The sequence below is a fragment of the Callithrix jacchus genome, chromosome 17, assembly GCF_049354715.1.
Source record: "Callithrix jacchus isolate 240 chromosome 17, calJac240_pri, whole genome shotgun sequence".
In the NCBI taxonomy this organism is placed as follows: Eukaryota; Metazoa; Chordata; class Mammalia; order Primates; family Cebidae; genus Callithrix; species Callithrix jacchus.
The window spans coordinates 25,407,419-25,428,583 of record NC_133518.1 but is presented as its reverse complement, the minus strand read 5'-3'; the positions used below and the strand labels follow the sequence as shown (position 1 = coordinate 25,428,583).

General features: G+C 37.7%; 2 pseudogenes across 2 annotated transcripts in view; both read right to left on the bottom strand.

Moving 5' to 3' along the window:
* LOC144579888 (caveolin-2 pseudogene) overlaps positions 1–14,840 on the bottom strand; it is a 48,787-nt pseudogene extending 33,947 nt beyond the window's left edge. The window contains exon 1 of the transcript XR_013528464.1: positions 3,411–14,840. The product of XR_013528464.1 is annotated as a caveolin-2 pseudogene (transcript). The remainder of the gene's footprint in view (positions 1–3,410) is intronic.
* The window catches only part of LOC103788745 (tubulin beta-4B chain-like), a 105,102-nt pseudogene that overhangs the window by 33,947 nt on the left and 49,990 nt on the right, over positions 1–21,165 (bottom strand). The gene's annotated exons all lie outside the window — the stretch shown is intronic.

The window sequence follows — 21,165 nt, the reverse complement described above, 5'->3', positions numbered from 1 at the left end:
TTCGTTCTTGTACATAACTTAGTATTCAGTTGTGCAGATACGCATAATGGGTAAATCTGTCTGTTCACTTGCTAATAGATGTCTGGCTTACCTCCAGTTTGGGGCATGCTTAGAGAGATTTCCCAAATTTACTTCATTGGTTCAGTAATACAACTTGTTTCAGCTGGATGAAAAGACTAAAAATAGAAGTGACGCCTTTATTTCATCCAGCTGAAACGAGTTGGTTTTTTTTTTTTTTTTTTTTTTTTGAGTCTTTTCTTCCTCATGCGGGCAAAGGAGAGTCTTGCAACTTTGTTGCTAATAGATTCTCTGATCGTTCTGCAGACGCCTAATGGTAGGTAGCTGCTATGTCCAGCCTGGGTAAAAAAAGCGAAATTCCATCGCAAAAAAAAAGATAATAAATTGTTTATGGTTTTGATGAATAAACTCTTGGTCTCTTTCACCTCCTAATAAGAGACATACACTGCTAGGCTAAAATATCCTCTTTTCAGTCTTCAGCCAGGAGGAAATACAATATAATAAAAGGATTTCTTCTGATCATACATACAACCACGTGTGGGGACTTGTTTTTATGCAGATTCCAAAACTCAAGCTCTGGATATTTGGACTCCTTAGGTCTAAGGTGGCAATTTTCCATTGCTGTAATAACCTGTAGGAAATTCTGAAGTACATGTTTTCTCAGGTGGACTTAAGAAATCCTGTTGTTTTAGACAGAATAAGGGCTGGGAGGTCTAGCTGATCAGAATGCCGATTCCAACTTTATCATCAGTGGCAAGCAGTGCGACAGTGGGCAAAGTTTTATAAACAGTCTTTTAATCATCTCAGAAAAATGACTCAGGGACATTTTCATAGAATAAGATGAAATTTTATATGTAAAATATTTGATATTTAATTAATGCTTAATTTTACTTTTTTCCCTCTCACTTTTCTTTTTAAGCCCCAATTATTACTGGTTGTGATGCCTTTCATTTTCCTCTGAAAAACTACAGTTTGCAGAAAAACATTAGTAGCTGTCTTTTTAGCTCAGATGTTCAGACATAATAAGTTCACATGATAAATTCATTCATTTATTCAACTGCCTTTTTGAGTGCCCATTACTTTTTGTGTCTCTAATCTACCATTTATCCTTTCTTTCTTTAGAACTCCTTTGTATTCTTTTTATTTTTCACTGGACTCTGCATTTCTCGAGAACAGAAGTTTGTCCTCACTTTATTTCTTTATCTTCAAAACCTGCATGCAGCAGGTGTATAGAAAAGTGCTTACCTAGAAAGTTATCCTTATACCTTCATACCTTTCTTTATTTTATGCTCTTGTATCAAAATGATTATTGTTTACAGAATTCACATTTCCAAAAACTCATTAATGCTTCATTGTCTTTTATAGCATAACACATTTGGCAAGAAATAGAATTATGCTTTAATTCCCTACTTAAGAAAAAGTCCCTGGCCAGGCATGGTGGCTCACACCTGAAGTCCCAGCAATTTGTGAGGCCAAGGCAGGAACATTACTTGACCCGATGAGTTTGAGATTGGCCTGGGAAATACAGGGAGATAAAAAATTATCCAGGCATGGTGTTGTACCAGGAGTGCTTGAGCCTGGGAGGTTGAGGCTGCAGTGAGCTATGACTGTGCCACTGCACTCAGCCTGGGCAACTTAGGGGCCTTGCCTCAAAAAGAGAAAAGAGAGAGTACCTGATTTAATTCAGGAAATGATAACATCAAATGCGTATTTTGACAATTCGTGCAGACTCATGAATGTGTTAGCCAAGGAATGACTTAGTGACTTAGGTGACAACGAGTAAGTTGGCAAAAGCATTTACCATGTTAATTTTGATTATTCACTTAGTGTATACTTATTGAGTTCTCACTGTGTGCCAGACATTGTGTTGGTGGTGAGGGAATGCAATCAACAAAATGGTTCTTATGTTCAAGGAATATATGGGTTTATAATTAGGGCAAACCAATAAATAGATAATATCAACACATTATGGTACATACTATCCTAGAGAAAAGCATGGGATGTTTTGGGACTCCTGACTTACTTTAAAGGTAAAGGGGGAAGTTTTCTGAAGGGGATTATACTCACGCTGAAAGATAGAGGAGTAAAGAGTGGTTCAATGGTCTGCATGATGGTGTAACCCACCCATAAGTTTATATATTAAAATCCTAATCCCCAAAGGGATGCAATGGAGGTGTGGCTTTGGAAGGGGACATAATGTCTGATCTTTGGCTTACGTCCCCTTCCAAAGGCCAGACCAGTCTTCAGGGGGATTAGTGTCTTTATAGAGGAGGTCCTTGTTCCTTCTGCCATGTGAAAATGCAGCAAAAAGATGCCATCTATGAACCAGAAAGAAGGCCCTCACCAGATACCAAATCTGCTGGTGCCTTGATCTTGGACTTCCCAGCCTCCAGAACTGTGAGCAATAAATGTCTGTTGTTGATATTCCACCTAGTCAATGGTATTTTGTAATAGCAGCCCACGTAAACTAAGACAAGTGGCAAGGCAAAGGAATTAAAATATGCCTCAGGGAGAAGCCACAGCTCGAAGACATGAAACTCAAACTAATAAAACAACAATAAAAAAGGTATATAGTAAATTTTTTTGTTTTCCTAAGGCCCAAAATTTCAGGCAGCTAATGGCCATTGACCATGTACCATGTATCATGTCGTTTCTGGGCTTTTCCCCTGCTAGACTGTACATTCCAGAAATTGAGATTTTATGTCTACCTTATAAAGTTAGGAACTAAAAGTGGTACTGGCACATAATAGGTGCAAAAAATCATTTGAATAAATGCTTTATTGGGTCATCCAGACCCATTCTGGGTATATGGTTGACCTGAGATAAGTGGTAACATTCAATTCTCTGAACTTTGGATTTCTCATCTGCAAAACAAGAGATGAGCTTCAGGACTTGCAAACTGGAATCCTTTGAGTGGCACAGTAATGTTAAAAAAAAAAAAGCATGGAAAGGCACCTGGCATAAAAAAGGGAAAGGTGGGGAGGCCTTGGTTAACTGGAGAGGCATGCCAAGGGATTTATATACAACTTTTTGTTTTGACACAGCATGCCAAAGACAACCTATCCCCTGAAGAGTAACTCATCATGCAGGCTCCTTGTTTGTGAGCCCTGGTAGTAATAATTTAAGTCCTTTCCTTCACTAGCGTTGTTGTCTGAGCCAAGGTATCACTGTCTGTCACAGCTTGGCTGCTGCCAGCATTGTTAATGCCTGAATTTTTTTCTTTTTTTATGAGATGCTCAAAAAGGTCTGCATGTAATTCCAGATGACATTGCCACCTTATTTAGCCAAGGATGCCTGTCTCACTAATAACTGATTTTGAATTCCAGATAATACTATTTATGTCCAATCCTGGATATTAGGTCAAATGGCTGAACTATTGCTTATTCACTTACGTCCCAGACATGAGGTATCACTAGATCCAGAAATGAATTATCCCCGGTGGGCTGTCTTTCACACATGGCTCCAAGAAATCATTTGGACATCAGTCATTCCCTTCTCCTGGCTCTGATGTCTCACAGGTTTCCTGACAACAATTAGGGGGACTAAAATCACTCATCATCACAATCACACCTGCCTTCCTTATTGGCTCACAGGCCATTTACTTCTCTCAGCTCTTCTATCAGATAGCAGATCCGGGTGTTGCTTTTCCAAGCTTCAATTATAGACATTCAATCTGATAACTTCCCTGAAGTCATTATTCTGTCCTCTATTTTCTGATATTAATCCCAAATATTTGGTTAAAAGTACAAAAGATGCAGTCAGCCATTCAGATATTTAGGAATATCCAGATGTATAGTGTACCTATAGACAAGCCTCTGGATGATGGTTGTAATTCTGTAAGCTTTGAGGTTATATTGAATCAAAGCAGAAATTTTCTACTGCCTGACTCTCTTTGTGTATCCAAAACTCATTAACATCTCTGATAAAAGAAAGGACCATCTACCCCTGGCCACCCTTCAGCCACTCACAAAACATGACAAGTTTGAAATTTACGACTTCTATCTTCCTTCATCGTTTTCTGGAAGAGGACTGGAATAGCTTTGAGATCTATTTTCCCTCGAATATGACTCACACTACCACTCCCCTTAGAAAGCAAAAACAGTTGCTGTCAGTATTGTTTGAAATAACAAATTTCTTTCCCAATTACGATAACAACTACCACCACCAATTCCTAAACATACACAATGTTTTAGGCACTTGGCCAGATATTTATGATACTTAATTTTTTTAATTAAGATGCTTATCTTTTGTCCCCATTTTGTAGATTTGAAGAAACAAAAAACCTAACTTGGATCAACGCTCCTAAGATCATGCATGAATGACACATGGAATTTAAACGCAGTTCTGTCTGATTACAAAGAAAAATATTAAGAACCGTTAACCGCATGGGTTCTTTGCTATAGGTCAGGACTTTAGCACTCGCTATTTCATTTGACCCTTGTAACAACCCGAATTAGAGATTACTATCCTCCCTTTGCAGATGAAGTAGCTATTATTCACCTATTTTTATTTTAGTGTCTTCCAAATCTTTGTATCTGTGAGATTTTTCTCAATATTCATGGTTCTTTCTTAATTTCTCCCAATTTAAACACTGGTTTTGTTGGTGTCTGTTTATATTTTTTATTTTATTTTATTTATCTTGTGACAGAATCTTGCTCTGTCACCCAGGCTGGCGTGCAGCGGCACTGTCTTGGCTCACTACAACCTCTGCCTCCCTAGTTTAAGCAGTTCTTCTGCCTCAGCCCCCCAAGTAGCTGGGATTATACCACACCCAGCTAATTTTTGTATTTTTTTTAGGAAAGATGGGGTTTCATCATGTTGGCCATGCTGGTCTCACTCCTGGCCTCAAGTGATCCACCTGCCTCAGCCTCCCAAAGTGCTGGGATTACAAGTGTGAGCTTTATATATCTTTATTTTAATGAGGAATTTAATGCATACAATATATTTCTTGGATTTATATGATAAAGGGACTAAACTTCTTGCTTATCGTTATGCTTCATATCTTTTTCCTATTTAGCGTTCTTATAAATGTCCAGTTTTTGTATAAGAATGTTCCTTTTTAAGGCTTCTACTTCCCATGTTGTGACAGAAAGTTGTGATAGAAAGAACAGATCATTGGGAATCTGAATCCCAGTTCATCTCCTTGTTAGGAGATTTTTAAAAATTGTCATATTTTTCAAAAATGTTAAAAATATTGCAATATTTAAAATTTAAAAAAATACTGCAATATTTATCTTGATTACTAAGTTTTTTGGCAGCCCCTTAACTTGGCAACAAAGGTCTCACTCACTTCACCCTGGTCCTCATTCTTTACCACATTTCTCTTGTTAATTGACAGCTATCATGTTGGCATGTATGGTCTCATTCAGACATTCAGAAAACTGCATGCAAATCCGTATTTCTACATAGTCTGGGCCATTGATCTCCTTCTAACCTGGTTATAAATAAGTTCTCACTGTGATGCAGCCTGGGGCAAGTCCAGGAGCCCAAACTCGAATATTATGAGTGGGAAATAGATGATTTTATGATTCCTGACCTTCCTGCTTAACCCATGAGGGAGTATAGATTGGTTAGTAGTTATTACAACTGGGCAAAAGCTGTCTACGTGGAAAATGGATCCTGGAAAGTGCATGCATGGTGGTTCCACTCATTAATACTTCCCATTTTAGCACTGGGAACTTTCACTCACAGATTATCTCAAGTTCATGCCCCACTGCGTCAAGCTGAAGATGCAAAAGACTTGGCACGAGCTGACAGAGCTGTCTTTTTTTTACATGTTAATTAAAAGAAATGGCATAAAAGTCAGCAGATCAGCACCAGGGTCTAGGAAGCAGCCCCAAGGGCCTTCTCACCCTGACCTCAATCAGCTTCCTCACCCCTAGGAAGGTTTTGCAGATAGTTGCAGACATAGGCTCTTTTTTTTGACTCCATCAGAAGCCCACTTTACTGCAGAGGACGTTTCAGTAAGAGAGAACTGTGATACTGTGGAAAGGGAACAGGGAATCTGAGTTTGTGACCTAATTCTCTTTTGCTACTTATTTCTGGACTTTAATTTTCCCCATTTGAAAAGTGAGATTGTTGGTCTGGACATTCTTTAAGGACTGACCCTGGAACTCTATGATGCCTGTACCCACTGTCACTCATATATGCCTCCATGTCTGCCATTTTACTAGATTGCAGTAGCAAACAGGTTCCATTTTAAATGCAGAATCCAATTAATTATAGCGTATAACTGGAACTCCATGTTGAAAGCTTTCTGAAGCTGTATCTGACCTCAGAAAGATACGTTTGCCATGACCCCAAGAAGTAGACTGGGACTGGAGATTGGGCCATGGTGGTTTCTATATTTTATTTGTTCCATGCATTGTAACTCCCTTCCTTGTACTAGATTAGGAGCTCATTGAGATATGAATCCTGTTCTTTCATCTTTATACCCCTGGCATCCAGCTCAGAGCCTTTAAAATAACAGATGTTCAATAATCTTGAAGGATCCAATGGAGGAATGAAAAAGTACCCATAATTTAGCTCTAAACTTTATATTTCTTTTTTTTTTCCTCAACATTCTCTCCTCCTCTCCTGTCTAACTGTGTATGTTGCCTTTCTTGAGGCAGCCTCCCACAATCCCCCAAAATTGCCTTTATCTAGCATTTTTCAACTGGAGATTAACACTGTTCTTTGCAGTTGAAAAACTGCTTTTTGGTCTACAGCTCATTCTAAGTGACATTGTTCATTAATTGTAAAATTTCTTGAGGATTTAGGATGTTTCTTTTAATGCCTGCATTTTCTTCATATAATGTAACACTTGGCCTCCTAGAGTTCTCAGTAAAATTAATGTAAATGTTTGGGTGAATGGAAGAATTTATAGGAAAAGGGGTATAAAGAAGGGGTAATTACATGGTTTCTGGAGTCAAAGTGCTTTGTGTTCAAATCCCAAACCTGCTGTTTGCAGTTATCTTTGAGCAGATTCCTTCATTTTACTAACCAACAATTTCCTCATCTATAAGATGGGGATAATAATAGTACCTAAATCATTGGTTGTTCAAAGGCCTAAGTAATGTGCCTGTAATCCCAGCTACTCAAGAAGCTGAGGCAGGGGATTTGCTTGAACCAGGGAGGTGGAGGTTGCAGTGAACCGAGATCATGCCACTGCACTCCAGCCTGGGCGACACAGCAAGACTCCACCTCAAAAATAAATAAATTAAAAAAATAATAACAATGCAGGAGTCCACAGTGGAGCACCGGGCATATATGAAGCACTTCAGTATATATTAGTTATTATCATAATTATGAATTCTTGACTATGAAAATGCATTACATACCATATTGGAGCCAAGGGTATTTTGTGATTTCAAAGTAAGTTTAAGAAAATCAAGGCTATTTTGAGGAAGATAAGCAAGAAAAAAAAATTCCTTTTGGGAGGGTAGGGAATATTGGGGTATTGTGTGTAGGAGGAGGAAGAACACAGAGAAGTTGGAATTAAGAACCCAGGACCTTCCTATCATCTCCAGATAATTTTCCAAAGCCCCTTATCCCTAAGTCTCAGTCTTTGACTTTGGCTGGACTATCCCCTCAAAGTTCCATCTATACTATTTCAGCAATTTCAGTCATGCTCTGCATAATAACATTTTGGCCAATGACAAACCAAATATACAAGGCTGGTCTCATACGTTTATAATACTATATATTAACTGCACTTTCTCCTTTCTTATGTCTTCATGCTGAACTCTGTGATACAGCATATCACAAAGTCCTGACATCACATTTTTATGTGTCTCTCGCACCAGCCTTTAAGAACAGGGAACATGTCCTATTCACATTTTGGTCATGACCACAGTGACTGGAACATAGTTGGTGCTCAGTATACATGTGTTGAACCGGACATAAGGCTTGATTTCACAAATAAACAGATGTACAGATGACATACAGGCACTGGCTAAATGGTGTGACTGAGACTATGAACTGTAGGATATGATTACTGGCATTATAAAAAGATTTTATTAACAAGAACCAAATTAACAAATGACTATTCTCAAGACACAGCTATTGTATTGTGAAAGAGACACCACTATCTTACCAATAAAATGGATTAACTAAATTTGGAGCTGCAATCTAATTTTGAAGCCTGCATGGAATGAGATGATGAGTATGAAGGGAGGAAGAGAAGAGAAGAGAAGAAAAGAAATATACAGGCAGGATACAGGGCTTACTGGCAACCATAAATAGTGCCCTCAGTAATCTGAGCTTTGGACCAAGAAAATCAATGAATGACAGCTGACAGGTGGTATATGGGCAATCACCATAGAAACAGCATAGTTCCCAGGATAGGTCAAGACTTGATTGTGACCAAATCAGTATATTATCATATTTTCAGAAAGAATGAAGAGCACCAAAGAAGAGGTTCCCTTACCATGAGCTCTCTTACCTTCTTATAAAGAGAAAGAAAACTGACAGAACAGTGCAATGCTCCCCAAGAGGAGAGACACTGAATCCAGAAAGCACCAACACCCTAGTTGCTAGAAAAGCATTTCTCTTTGAGGAGAGAAAAGCTTCATCAGACATAATCTTAGCTCTCACAAAAAAATTCTTCCTGATAATCTTTATTTCTTCACTTTATTTCTTTTTCCCTCTTTTTATTCATTTGTTTAAGATATGGATATGAAGATAGTCATTAAAACCATATACTTTGGAGTCAAAGAGTCTCAGGTCCCATCCCGGTATTGTCCCTGATTAAGAACAGAACTTGAGTGTGTAACCTTTGCAGCTGCTATCTTCCTACATGCCTTAGTTCTTCTCACAGGTGGGCAGTACACCTGCCTTCCAACTCCTCCAGGGCTCTCTTTGATAGCTGGAGCCTGCTGTGCCTGCATGTACACAGTAAGCCAGAGGGCTAGGGAATAATGCCCCTGAAACCTATGCTTAGCAGACCTCAACCAATGACTGATGGAAGGTGGTCCATAGGTACCCCATCTCGCTTGCTCTTTTGATGGGGTAACTCTCATGTAAGTGTTCTGTGCTGGTTGCTGGCATTTCCCCAGGGCACTGAGTTCAGTTGCCCACAGTGGTATCTGACTGGAGGATGCACCCTTTGTTGGCGGTTTTCCTTTTCCTGTCTCACTCCTCTACTCCCCAGTGGATGTTGCCTGAGATCATCTCTCAAATAAACCACTTGCACTTGAATCCTATTTTCAGAATTTGTTTCTGAAGAACCGAAGCTAAGAAAGTGACTTCATCTTTGCAGTTTTCATTTTCCTTTTTTGAAAATGCTGACCATGGTACATAAATGCAAGTTGTGAAGATTATATAAGATATGCAAAGTTCTTAGCCTGGTGCCTGCTACATCTGAGTGCTTTAAACATGTTATCTATAATTTGTATTCTTGTTGTTAAGAGCTCAGTATATACTAGATATCCCAGATACCTTGTTAGGTGCTATAGAAAGGATGGTGAACCAGATGCTACCCATCTCTGCCCACACGGAATTTACAATCTCATGGAAAATAAAACTAACTAAAATGCCACATAATAAATGCTACGAGAGAGAGAGGAGAGGAGAGAGAGAGGGAGGGAGAGAGAGAGAGAGAGAGAGAGAGAGAGAGAGAGAGAGAGAGAGAGAGAGAGAGAGAGATACATGTGGTGCTGTAAGAGTACATAATAGAACTTAACCTGATATGAGGGCCTCAGATAACATTTAATAAGAATCTGACATTTAAGGAATGATAGGAGTTGGCAAAGTGTGTGTGTGTGTGTATTTATGTGTTTATAAATGTATGTGTGTCTGCACACACATATATGTAGGTAAGCAAAGGCAATGTTATGGGGGGGAAATAGGGAGGAAAAGACAGAGAATAACTTCAAGAAGCAGAAAAAGAGTGACCTTTAATCTGATTCCATGTCATCAATCACTGTGTTAGTTCCCAAGTTTTTTGCCATTTGTTTTGTTTTTTGATATACGGAAACCAGACAGATGGATTGTGAACAAACACTACCCTTTAATCACTCAAGGAAGTATCTGTGCATTTTACATGAACACACTGATAGGTAGTCTGATTTCATTTGAATTTGTGTATTAATAGGTTATGATCAGGCAATTCCCTTGAGTTATGTCAATTCTAGGCCATTAACAAGGTAGTTTATGGAGCTATAAAGCTAAGAATGGCAACCCGGGGCTGGGCTCTTCCAGGTAATGTCCCCCATGAGTCTTCTTGGTGAGCTCTCTATTTCCGGGGCAGTCCTATCTTAACATGCCTAACTCTATACCAGCACAAATATCTTTCCCTTCCCTTATTCTAGAGTCTAGATCTCTTTCTTGTAATGCCAGGAAATGTATATCCTCAGCACTTTAAACAGCCAAGACCACTGCTGAATGCCTGAGTAATCTTCTTTACTCAAGTCTTGGGTCCTGGAGAAGTTATAAATCACATGGCTGTGGTGGAGGTGAATTAAATATTAGTTGGTGCTGCTCTTTGAACAGTTAGAAGGGAAAGTGCTCACAAAATTCATCTTATTATTATTGCTTCTGTCCACAGACACTAGGTCATCAGAGATCCCTTACTTTTAAAATTGTTTTTTTTTTTTCTTTTAGTGGTTGAAATGAAACTTATCTGCTTGCGGGAATACCCTGGTAGTCTATCTTGGCCTAAATGTTGAGTGACTTCAAGAGACAATGACCACTGGAATTGCCACCACTCAGACATCATCAAGAAGACATATGTTTTATTCTTAATTGAGTGGCATGGATTATTTTTCTTTTCAGTGTTACTGGAAAGGGGTATGAATGAAGTTTCCAGAATGGTGCAATAAAAGTAAATTTTGATTAATTCAATAGCTATGGCTAGGAAGCATCTTGTGCAGCAGTGGAGAGGAAATGCACAATGCCCTACAGATAGAAGCTGCATAACTCACATTTGTTTGAGAGAGGGAGAGACTCCTGAGCTAGATTCTGGCTTCTTGAAGAACAGCTCACTATTGGAAAATAAGTCAAGTTAAATGGCTTATTTTCCTCACAAGCTTCATCTAGTCAGTTACAACTTTGAGACATTCGAGTATAGATGGCAAATCGTATTATAAAACTGTTTAACAAGTCACTGTTCATTTTTGCCATGGTTCTTATGGCAGAAAACACTTAGCACTGCCTGTGGGTGGGATTCAGAGTAGTCCTGACCCCACATAGAGACCTGCTGAAGGAGTCAGTGGCTAGCCGATTCTACATGGTAGGGAATTTCGATTGGGGTCATAGAACTCATGACTTAAGAGAAATTCTGCAGGTACACATTTTTCTGAGGAAAGTGCTATACTATTTCTGCAAGATGTCTATGAATTCCAATAAGCAAAGAAACACTGTGGTGAAAACTAAACTCATGGACAAGTGGCATTGGAAGGTAACGTTACGTTTCTAATGTATCTGTGACTTTATGTTTCTAACATATCTGTGAGTCTAACAACAATTTGGCCTGAGAATTTTTTTCTTCGGATAGCATCTAAAGCTTTGATCAGATTTCCAAAAACTATTAAAGTTGCTGATTTAAAAGGAAGTCTGCATGATCACATTAAAGATAGTATGGATCCCTAGTGTCCTCTGGTTTCCCATAACAATTTGCACATATGTAACATGCGTATATCTCTTTTAAATGTCTGCTTTCTGATTAATATTGGACTTCTTTTTCTTATTTATTTTTTTTTTTTTAGGTTTTTAGAACATTTATTATGAATTCTGAGGCAGTCTGCTAATCATATACCTCCCCCAGCCCCAAATAAAAGAAACAACATATTTGTCCATAAAGCCTGGGTTTACTTGGTTCAAAATGTGAGTCTTTGAAAAAAATAGTTAATGGAAAATCTCAATAAAAATTCATTTTGAATGTAACCAGTACTGTTCAGAAAGAATAAAATCACATGTTACTTGTTAGAAGTCACACAGTTTTATTACAGAACTATATATACATGTTTTGGGCTTAAAACTTGCTATTTGAAAAGATAGAAGCTCATAATTTATAAAAATGGATCTTAAAATACTTCTGGTTTATCCAAATGTTTAAAAAAATGTTTTAAGATACAAGACATAACTATAAAATCATGAGACTGATTGACCTTTTAAACTAACATAATAAAATCTATATGGTCAAAATGAGTGGTGATACTTTAAGGTAATGCTTATGTGTTCCACCTAAGGATGCTACAATGGCTTAGGGCAGTTTTGAAATGTCTCTTTTGCAACTACCTTCAAAAGGATATGAGCTTCATAATTGAATCATTCATTTGATTTGGTCCCCAATAGTATTCCAGTTTAATCATCATTTATATTCACCAGTCCCAGCAATTTTGAAAAATCTTATTAATCTTATTTGTCACTTATAAGGGTATTCAAAGGAAAGTCAATTCAAGTTCTGATGGCAATTCTGAAATTTAAGCATATATGCACTTTTAGATGTGTAAAATTTAGTAACTACTCACATTATAGACTTTTTTTTGGTATGTCTGTCATTTTGAAATGAGATTTTTCAAAGCAACAGTGATTCATCACACTGAAACAGGACTCTACAGCTCAAAATGACAAGAATAACTTTATCCTGTGTTACATATACATATTAGAGAACATCTTAAAAGTTTGTAGCTGTTAGTTTTTAGTTTATGCATGCAGCTCAGTAGCCTAACAAGTTGACAACTTTCCTGTCTCTCTACGTGAATCACTGTAGTTGAAATTGTACTAAAGTATCAGAAGTAGCCTTTACTTTAAAATGTTAAATAGCACCAATATTACTTGAAAGTAAAGTGAAACATCAATAGGAATGCAGACACAAGTTTAATTTCTAACTACTAGAAAGAAAGCATCTCCTAGACATAATAATAATATTTAGATATGAATACTTTTAAAAGCACAACCAGATAAACGTCAGTCATAAAACATTTCAGATTTTTCTCGGAAAATTTAGAAAAGAAAGCTTTGTGTATCGCTCTTTTGTATTTTATTTTCAAAGAAGATATATAGATGCTTACATAATCAAAACAGTGCAATCTTACCAATGAAGTTTACCTTGTGGTAACTAAATTTACTTATTTCATATATTAGTTCAACAACATAAATATAATAAAAATGCTTTTAAGCAATCTGATTAGAGCAACATTTATATTAAGTACAAAATATACAGTAAAATGAAACATCTTATTAAATAGGCCTGTCGGAAAACAAAGGAATACATTTTCATGAATCTACTGTCACATTTATTTGTTTTATTGTATCTGATAGTTACTACAATCACTGTGTGCTTTCATTACTGCAATTTCCAGGATCGTTGTATATTCTAAGTATACTAGTGACTATATCTGTAAAGCTCACTTAAAAAGGTTTACTCCTAAAGTAAAAACAAACACACAAATAAGAAATCTCATTTTTTTATGGGAAGTTGTGCATAAAACTATTGTAATGTTTTGATAGCAATGTCCCTTGATTATTTTCAAGTCATCATTATAAAATGTGTACTATTGTACTAAAGCAAAACTGTCTGCCTTTAAATCTAAGTGTTGTCAACTTATGGTATAATTCTGGTTACAAAGTTAGGTATGAAATCTTTGGCTATTAATTAGAAAAGCATTATTTGAAAAGATCTGCCAATAAACATTTCTAAATGTGGTTGCTCATCTTAACAGTTTTCTTAATTAGAACAGCTAGGAAATGAACAGAACAGTGGTGCTTTTATGTTATAACATCAAAGAAGTTGTTGATACTTTACAGTATCCAAATCTCCAGACCTGGGGTCCAAGTATTCAGTCCTGGCTCAGTTGCAGGCTGACAGAAGAGAAGCTTCGTCCTATGCTCGTACACAATGGAGCAATGATAGCATCTGTCACACTCTTCCATATTGTCTGCATCGAAGGCAGAACCATTAGGCAGGTCTTTACAAAAGGCATTATAATCCAGATGTGCAGGCAGCTGAGGGTGGCAAAGGGAATTCCCGCAAGGAAGGACAGAGGGATGGCCAGGAACACCGTCAGGAACTTGTACATTACGTATTTGCTGATTTCAAAGAGGGCATGGCTGCAGATCCACACTTTGTCAAAGGAGGGCGTAGTCACCGGCTCTGCGATCACATCCTCCAAGCCCAGCTTGAGAGATGCGAGTTGAGCCGGTGGGAATCCCGGTCCTGGCCTGAGTCCACGAACTTCTCTGGGTTGGCGTACTCGAGGCCGCTGTGGTGGCTGTAGGAGTCGTCGTCCATGAAGAGCTGCATGTCCGCCTTCTCAGTCTCCAGCCCCATCGCGGACTCAGTGCACGACCGCTGCAGCCCGCAGCCCGGCTGGCGCGATGCTGCTCCGGATCCGCGCGGCCTCCCCTTCCCATCACTCCCGGCCCCGCCCCGCCTCGCCTCGCCCCGCGCGGCCGGGGTGGGGCCGCTTCCAGCTGCGGGCTCTAGCTCCCTGCGCGGCCGCCCCGAGCCCCGCCCCGGCGCCCCATTAATATTGGACTTCTTTGGAAGCAGAGACTCGGTGTTTTTAAACATTACACTCCTAGATATTAGAGTCAGGTATACTGTTGATAAAAGGGCTCCTCGCATGGTGAGAATTGCATCAGCAAGGCTCCAAAGAGGTCAATGCAGGGCTCTGTGTTATGAAGCTTTCAATCTTGAACAACAGCTACATTGCTAGTTTAAGTCAAAGAGGAAAATTTACTATTTACCAGTGGTGGAGAAGGAAGGATTAGAGCTGACTTCAGCAAAGATGGGATGCAGAGGAGACTAAACCAGCATCAAGACCTTCTCATCATCTGTCTTCTCTGCTTCTCTTTCTGTAATTAGCTCAGTGTGTACTCCGTGCAGATCGATTTTTCTCCCTGTGGCAGTGAACACAGTGAACCTCCATGTTCAGTGCTTCACATTCATTACTTCCTCTAAATTAGAAGCAACTTTTTGGAATAAGCAGACTAAATCTGCTTCTTTCATATTACAACTGATAAAATCAAGGGTGCCAACTAATTTGAATAATATCACACATCTAGAAAGCAGTGAATCTATAAATAAATCTTTCAAAATGTGTGCCTAAGTGCGGAAAAGACTGAACTTTGTTATTATTTACACCCTTATTTAAATGCACTGGGTTTTTTTGTTTGTTTGTTTGTTTGTTTGTTTTTTTAGGTAACCATGACTTTCTGAGTTTTGGTCTTTCTAGCTAATAAATAAAGAGGGGAGAATGATATCAAACCCTTAGGGTTGACCAGAGTTGATTATATAGATTAGATATATAGATATAGACATAAATACATATATAGATAGACACACATACAGTCTATATATCTATATAATTATGTGCAGATTAGATTCTCTGTGTGTCTGAGCATGTGCACATGTGTAAAATTATGTCTTCAAAAATTCCTGGCACATAGTAGGTCGTCAATAAAAAAATATTGACAAAGTCAAGTATATGACTCATCTACCAAGTGTATAAAACATGACTATAAAATGAAATTCATGGAAAACCCTCCCTACAGCTTAACTTTTATTTGCCAACATTTATTTTTTCTTCTCCATCATACTTTATCCGCTTATTTTATTGTAGCTTGCATCTGGCACACTATTCCAAATACAAACATACGCTCTTAGAAATATCTTCAGATTCTTTTATTCATTCAAAACTACTTGTTGAGCTCCCTACTTTATGCCAGACACCATTCTGATCCCTGGAGGATGCAACTGTAAATGAGACAGATCAAGTCTCTGCCCTCATGTAGTTTACATTCTGTAAGAGAGAGAGGCTACAAACTGGAAACTACATAAATGTATAATGAAATCCCAAGGTGAACTGACATACACTGTGAAGGAAACAGAAAGCAGCAAAGGGATAGAGAATGCAGAGAAGGCAGAATTTTGGGTAAGGCCTCAGAGTAATCTTCTCTAAGAATCTTCTCTGTCTGAATAAACTCTTGAAGAACAGTCTGGACCATGGGGTAATATGATACACAGACATATCTGGCAGAGGACACAGCTAGTGCAAAAGGCCTGGAGAGAGAACTAGTTTGGTTTTCTTTAAGATCAAGAAAAATGGAGTAAATAAGAGAAGGTGGTAGGAGATGAAGTTAGAAAGGTGGCTGTGGTAAGATCATGAGGGAGTCTTCTGGTCATGGTACAAGTACATGAAACCTTCACCATGCCCTGGGCAGCCATGGGGGAACATGTGAGCCAGCATCTTGAACTGATTTCCTGGGTGATGGGTACACTGCAGTGACTCACGGTGGAAAAAGAGACATTGATTTTGAAAAGATGTTGACAGTTTGGGCAAGGAATTCTGGAAGAAGTAAGAATGGATCAGACTTGGAAAATACTGTGAAGGTATTTTCTGACAGGATTTGATGATGAAAAAGAAGAAAGTATAAGGATTATTTAAGCTTTAAAGCAAGCTTGTCTAACTTGTGGCCCAGGATGGCTTTGAATGCACCCCAACATAAATTCATAAACTTTCTTAAAATATGAGATTTTTTTGTCATTTTCTTTTTCTTTTTTAGCTCATCAGCTGTTGTTAGTATTAATGTATATTATGTGTGGCCCAAGACAATTCTTCTACTTTCAATTGTGGTCAAGGGAAGCCAGTACATTGGATACCCTGCTTTAAAGGAAAAGAGATAGACATTTAAAAGTCTGTTTCAGTAATAGCCAGCATTTCCTGAACAGTCTATCAGGCCCTGTCCTACATGCTTTACACTTATTATGTAATTTAACACAGATCTCTCCCCTATTAATTTTTTATACTGTTTGTTTTGTTTTTTATCTTTGACTCTCTGTTTCTGTGGATATTATTGGCTTTGTTTCCCATTTCCTATGCTGGGTGCAACACTTAAAACTAATGGTAAATCAAACTTTAAAACTTCAATCTCTTCCATTTTCCAGGGGAGGGCTTCCCTACACTCTCCTACTGGTTCTTTGCTCTAGTATCCTCCAAACAATCACTCTGCCCTTTCAAGTCTTGGCCTGCCTAATCGTGCCACCCCATTCCCCAGGATAGGAGATTAGCGCCTCTATTCCTGGCACTCCTATTCTTCAGCATCATGTATTTAATTATTTTGTGTTTATTTGTTATGCACGAAGGACCAGGCAAAACAATTTGTACTCCCAGAAAAACTTAAAGCACAAAAGTTTTCTAATAAGGTCTCAAATGGATGCTATGAAAATAATAGAAGCTTTGGTAAGTCCAGCTCTCAAGAAAGAATCAGATGAACTCACTGAATGATTTTCTAGGCCTGGTATCCACACAGTTAAGTGCTTTCCTTGTCATGTTTACTGACAAACATGAGTAAGTCTCTGAACCCACATTTGCTTTTGCCATAACATGATGTCATGGTTAGTCTACAGGATGGCAGGCACTGAACATTCAGTTTAAAAAAAACAGTCATTTTCAAAATCAATCAATCTTTACCTAGGCATAATACTGTTCTTACTCCTTCAAGTCAAAGCTTTACTATTTGATGTTCTGGCAATTTTTATTATGAATAATAAAATTAATAGGTAAAACCCTCAACTAGGTTTTAGGCAATGCTTCATAATGAATAAGAGCAGACATAAACTAAAGAATGAAAGCCACTGATAATTCTTGGGACTTGCTCTTGTCTTTCCTTCTATAGCTGGATGGCATTGAAGAAATTTATCATTTTGATGATGTACCCTGGAGCTGAAAGACTGGCAGCCAATCCATTAGGCTCTGGACGCTATCATGTACTAGCCACCAACTCACATATGGGACCTAATACTTGGGAGTCAAGGGTAGGCAAAGTTCTGAGGACAGCAAGGAAGAGAAATATATGTATGCTGTTTCATAGCTGTGCTTATTTTAAAATGACATTCCACTAGCCAGGCTGAGCTTGGTTTTGTTCCTGACACTATAACATGTAAGTTATTTCACCAGCTGAGACCTCACGTTCACCATTTCTAGCATCAGTAGGCTATACGAAATGGTCTCTCAAGTTCTTTTAAGATGTGATTTTCTTAGAATCTAGTTGTTCTTCAAGACATTATTTCAAAGACAGCAAAGTGAAAGATAAACTGATGAACATTTGGGCCCAAATCAAATCTCCTGTAATGAAGTCCCACATTAAAAAAAAAAAAAAAAAAAGACAATTAGAAGAACAAATAAAAGCTGTTATAAATTCAGTGATGCAAAGACATATGCATTCAGAGCTGGACAGGATAAAAACACCTACTCCTTTAACTTCTAATCTTTCCAATCTAATAACAGATAATCCAGTTTTGAAAGTTACAGAAGAAACAGAAAATGGAAACAGACCAATAACTGAGGAATAATCATAGAAAGCTCTTAAAGAACTGTCTGCCCCAAAGACATTAGATCTTGAGAGATTTAACAGTGATTAAATTCAAGCACTCAAGAAATACATAAATGTAGTCATTATAATATGTTCTGAAGAGTAGAAGATGGGAAAACTATCCAATTTGTTTCACAAGAAACATTTGATCCAGATCCTCAAAGGTAATAAAATATTTTGCAAAAAAGAAAGAAAATGAATAACTTAAACTACGAATATAGATTCAAAACCTTCAACTAACTACTTCAGATTACAGCTTAACAAGCTAATATTATTGATTCAATAATCCAACAGGAAAATACCCAGTTTCAATATAAGGAAATTGAATAATGCAGTAAAAGTTTATCAGCAGGCTAGTAATAAAAAAGTAGATAATTATTTCAATATTCCCTAAATGCATTTGATAAAATTTAATAATTTTCATTTTTCAAGTTGGAATAAAATAATTCTTTCCTAATATGATGAATATTCTTATTCTAAACCTTCAACCAAATAATTTTTTTATTAGGGGACACCAGATGCAGATCTGTAAATTAGGGATAAAACAAGTTTTCCTACTCTGCCCTTCATTGTTGAACATTATTTAAGTAGGTCTAGCTGGTACAATAAGGCAGAGAAAAAAATAAAATTAATACATATTGAAAATTTTTAAATCATAAATTCATAAGACTAATCTATAAGTCTGAAATCCAAAAGATTCTGAAAGCTAAATGTGCTGCATCACTCATTTGGTGCAAAAACGGATCTGAATGTGAATGTTTATATTGCTGCAGACATTTTAATATGCTTGACGATGGGCTTTTCCCTGGACCCTGCTGAAGTTGTTATGTAATATATAGAATATGTACCATATTGTCATTCAAATTGTAAATTACAAGAAATGTCTACTCCCAAGAGTTTTAGATAAAATGCTGTGACTCTCTATCATGTGCAGATGCCATGAGTAATCACAGAGAACATTTTATAAATCAAATGTTTGCTATAATTAGTAAAAATGGTTACTATAACTGGCTGTAGTAAACCGAGCAAATGTTGAAATTATTTATTTATAGATCTGTCTACTCCCTGCATTGGTAATGTGCTCAATGGCATGGCTTACATTCTGCTCATTTTTCTCACATTTGTGCCTCACATATTGCTTGGCAAAGAAAAAGTTAACTCAAACATTATTTTATTTATTTTATTTTTATTATTTTTTTTTGAGACAGGGTCTCTGGCACTCAGGCTGGAGTATAGTGATGTGATCTTGGCTCACTGCAACCCCTGCCTCTTGGGTTCAAGGGATTCTCCTCCTCAGCCTCCAGAGTAGCTGGGATAACAGGCACGTGCCACCATGCCCAGCTAATTTTTCTATTTTTAGTAAAGATGGGGTTTTGCCATGTTGGCCAGGCTGGTTCCAAACTCCTTAAGTGATCTGCCCACCTCTGCTTCCCAAAGTGCTGGGATTACAGGTGTGAGCTACCACACCTGGCTGCAAACGTTATTTTAGAGAGTAAGAGATGAACATAAAAGTAAGAAAACCTTTATTAAATTTTCCAATAGTTTATTTTAATGTCTACATTTTATAATTTCAATTAATATTTTGAGAATTTAAATTTTGTTTTGCTTTGTGTTACTTTCAAAATCCAAGAAGAATTTAATGCAAAATAAATTTGGAAAAGCAAAATAAGCAGAAATAACAACAATTTTTATAATTAATTTTAAGTATGTGATACATGTGCAGGACGCACAGGTTTGTTACATAGGCAAATGTGTGCCATGGCGGTTTGCTGCACGTATCAACCCATCACCTAGGTATTAAGCCCCACATGCATTCGCTATTTATCCTGATGCTCTCCCTCCCCCCACGGCCACCCCTCACAGGCCCTAGAGTGCGTTGTTTCCCTCCTTGTGTCCATGTGTTATCATTGTTGAGCTCCCACCTATAAATTCTTTAAAAGACGAGCAACTGAAAGAGAACCCAGGTTCATGTGGGTTCTTCTACCTACACTCACAGTGACTTTCAGAAAGTTACTTTCCTCTTCTAAGTACCAACTTCCTTACATAAAAAATAATACAACAGTAAGTGAGGGCAAAAAGCCTTTGATATACCTATTGGCCACATTGTTTCCCCAATGAGTTCCTTGTTTAATATCCCTTTTGGCCACATTTTTTATTCAAAGTGTCACTCTGTCTTTCGTAAACTGATTGGTTTATTTTAAATGTCATGCATGTTATATGTGTTAAGTCACTGGCCTTTAGATCCTGTTACAGACTTTAGGTCTTTGTTGGAGTAGTCCCTTCTATTGCATGGATATTTATAGCTCTCCATTCCCTCATAACAAGACATTTTTATATGGTAACTAAATAGTATTTCAATGTATGATAAAGGTTGGAGATAATATTATTGGCATAAGCATAGTTTTCAGAAAGAGGCAACAGAATAAAATGTAGTATTCTGTCTAATCCTTTCAGCAACTCTGTGAAATGGGTATTGTTATTTCCATTTTGTACATGGGAAATCTGAGGGTATAAAGAATTACCTAGAGTCTCATAGTCTGTAAACGGTCAGGCCAGGGTTCATGTCTAGAGTCCATTTCCCTACCTGGGCAGTATAGAAGTGTTTTTCATCAATTGTCAATATGAATTGCTTAGAGAAAACAGACAAAGCAACACACTATGTATAGGGCCTTACATATAGGAAGCTCTTAATACTTTTGCAACTGTTAACTCCAGAATAGAGAGACTCAGATTGCAAATTTGAAAAGGCAGGTATAGAGAATGACCCTAAAAGAAGCAGGGACTGAAGAAGCCAGCCTTGGGCTCAGAGGGTAGAATTTATGCAGGAGGGATGGCAGTATCTCCCCCTTT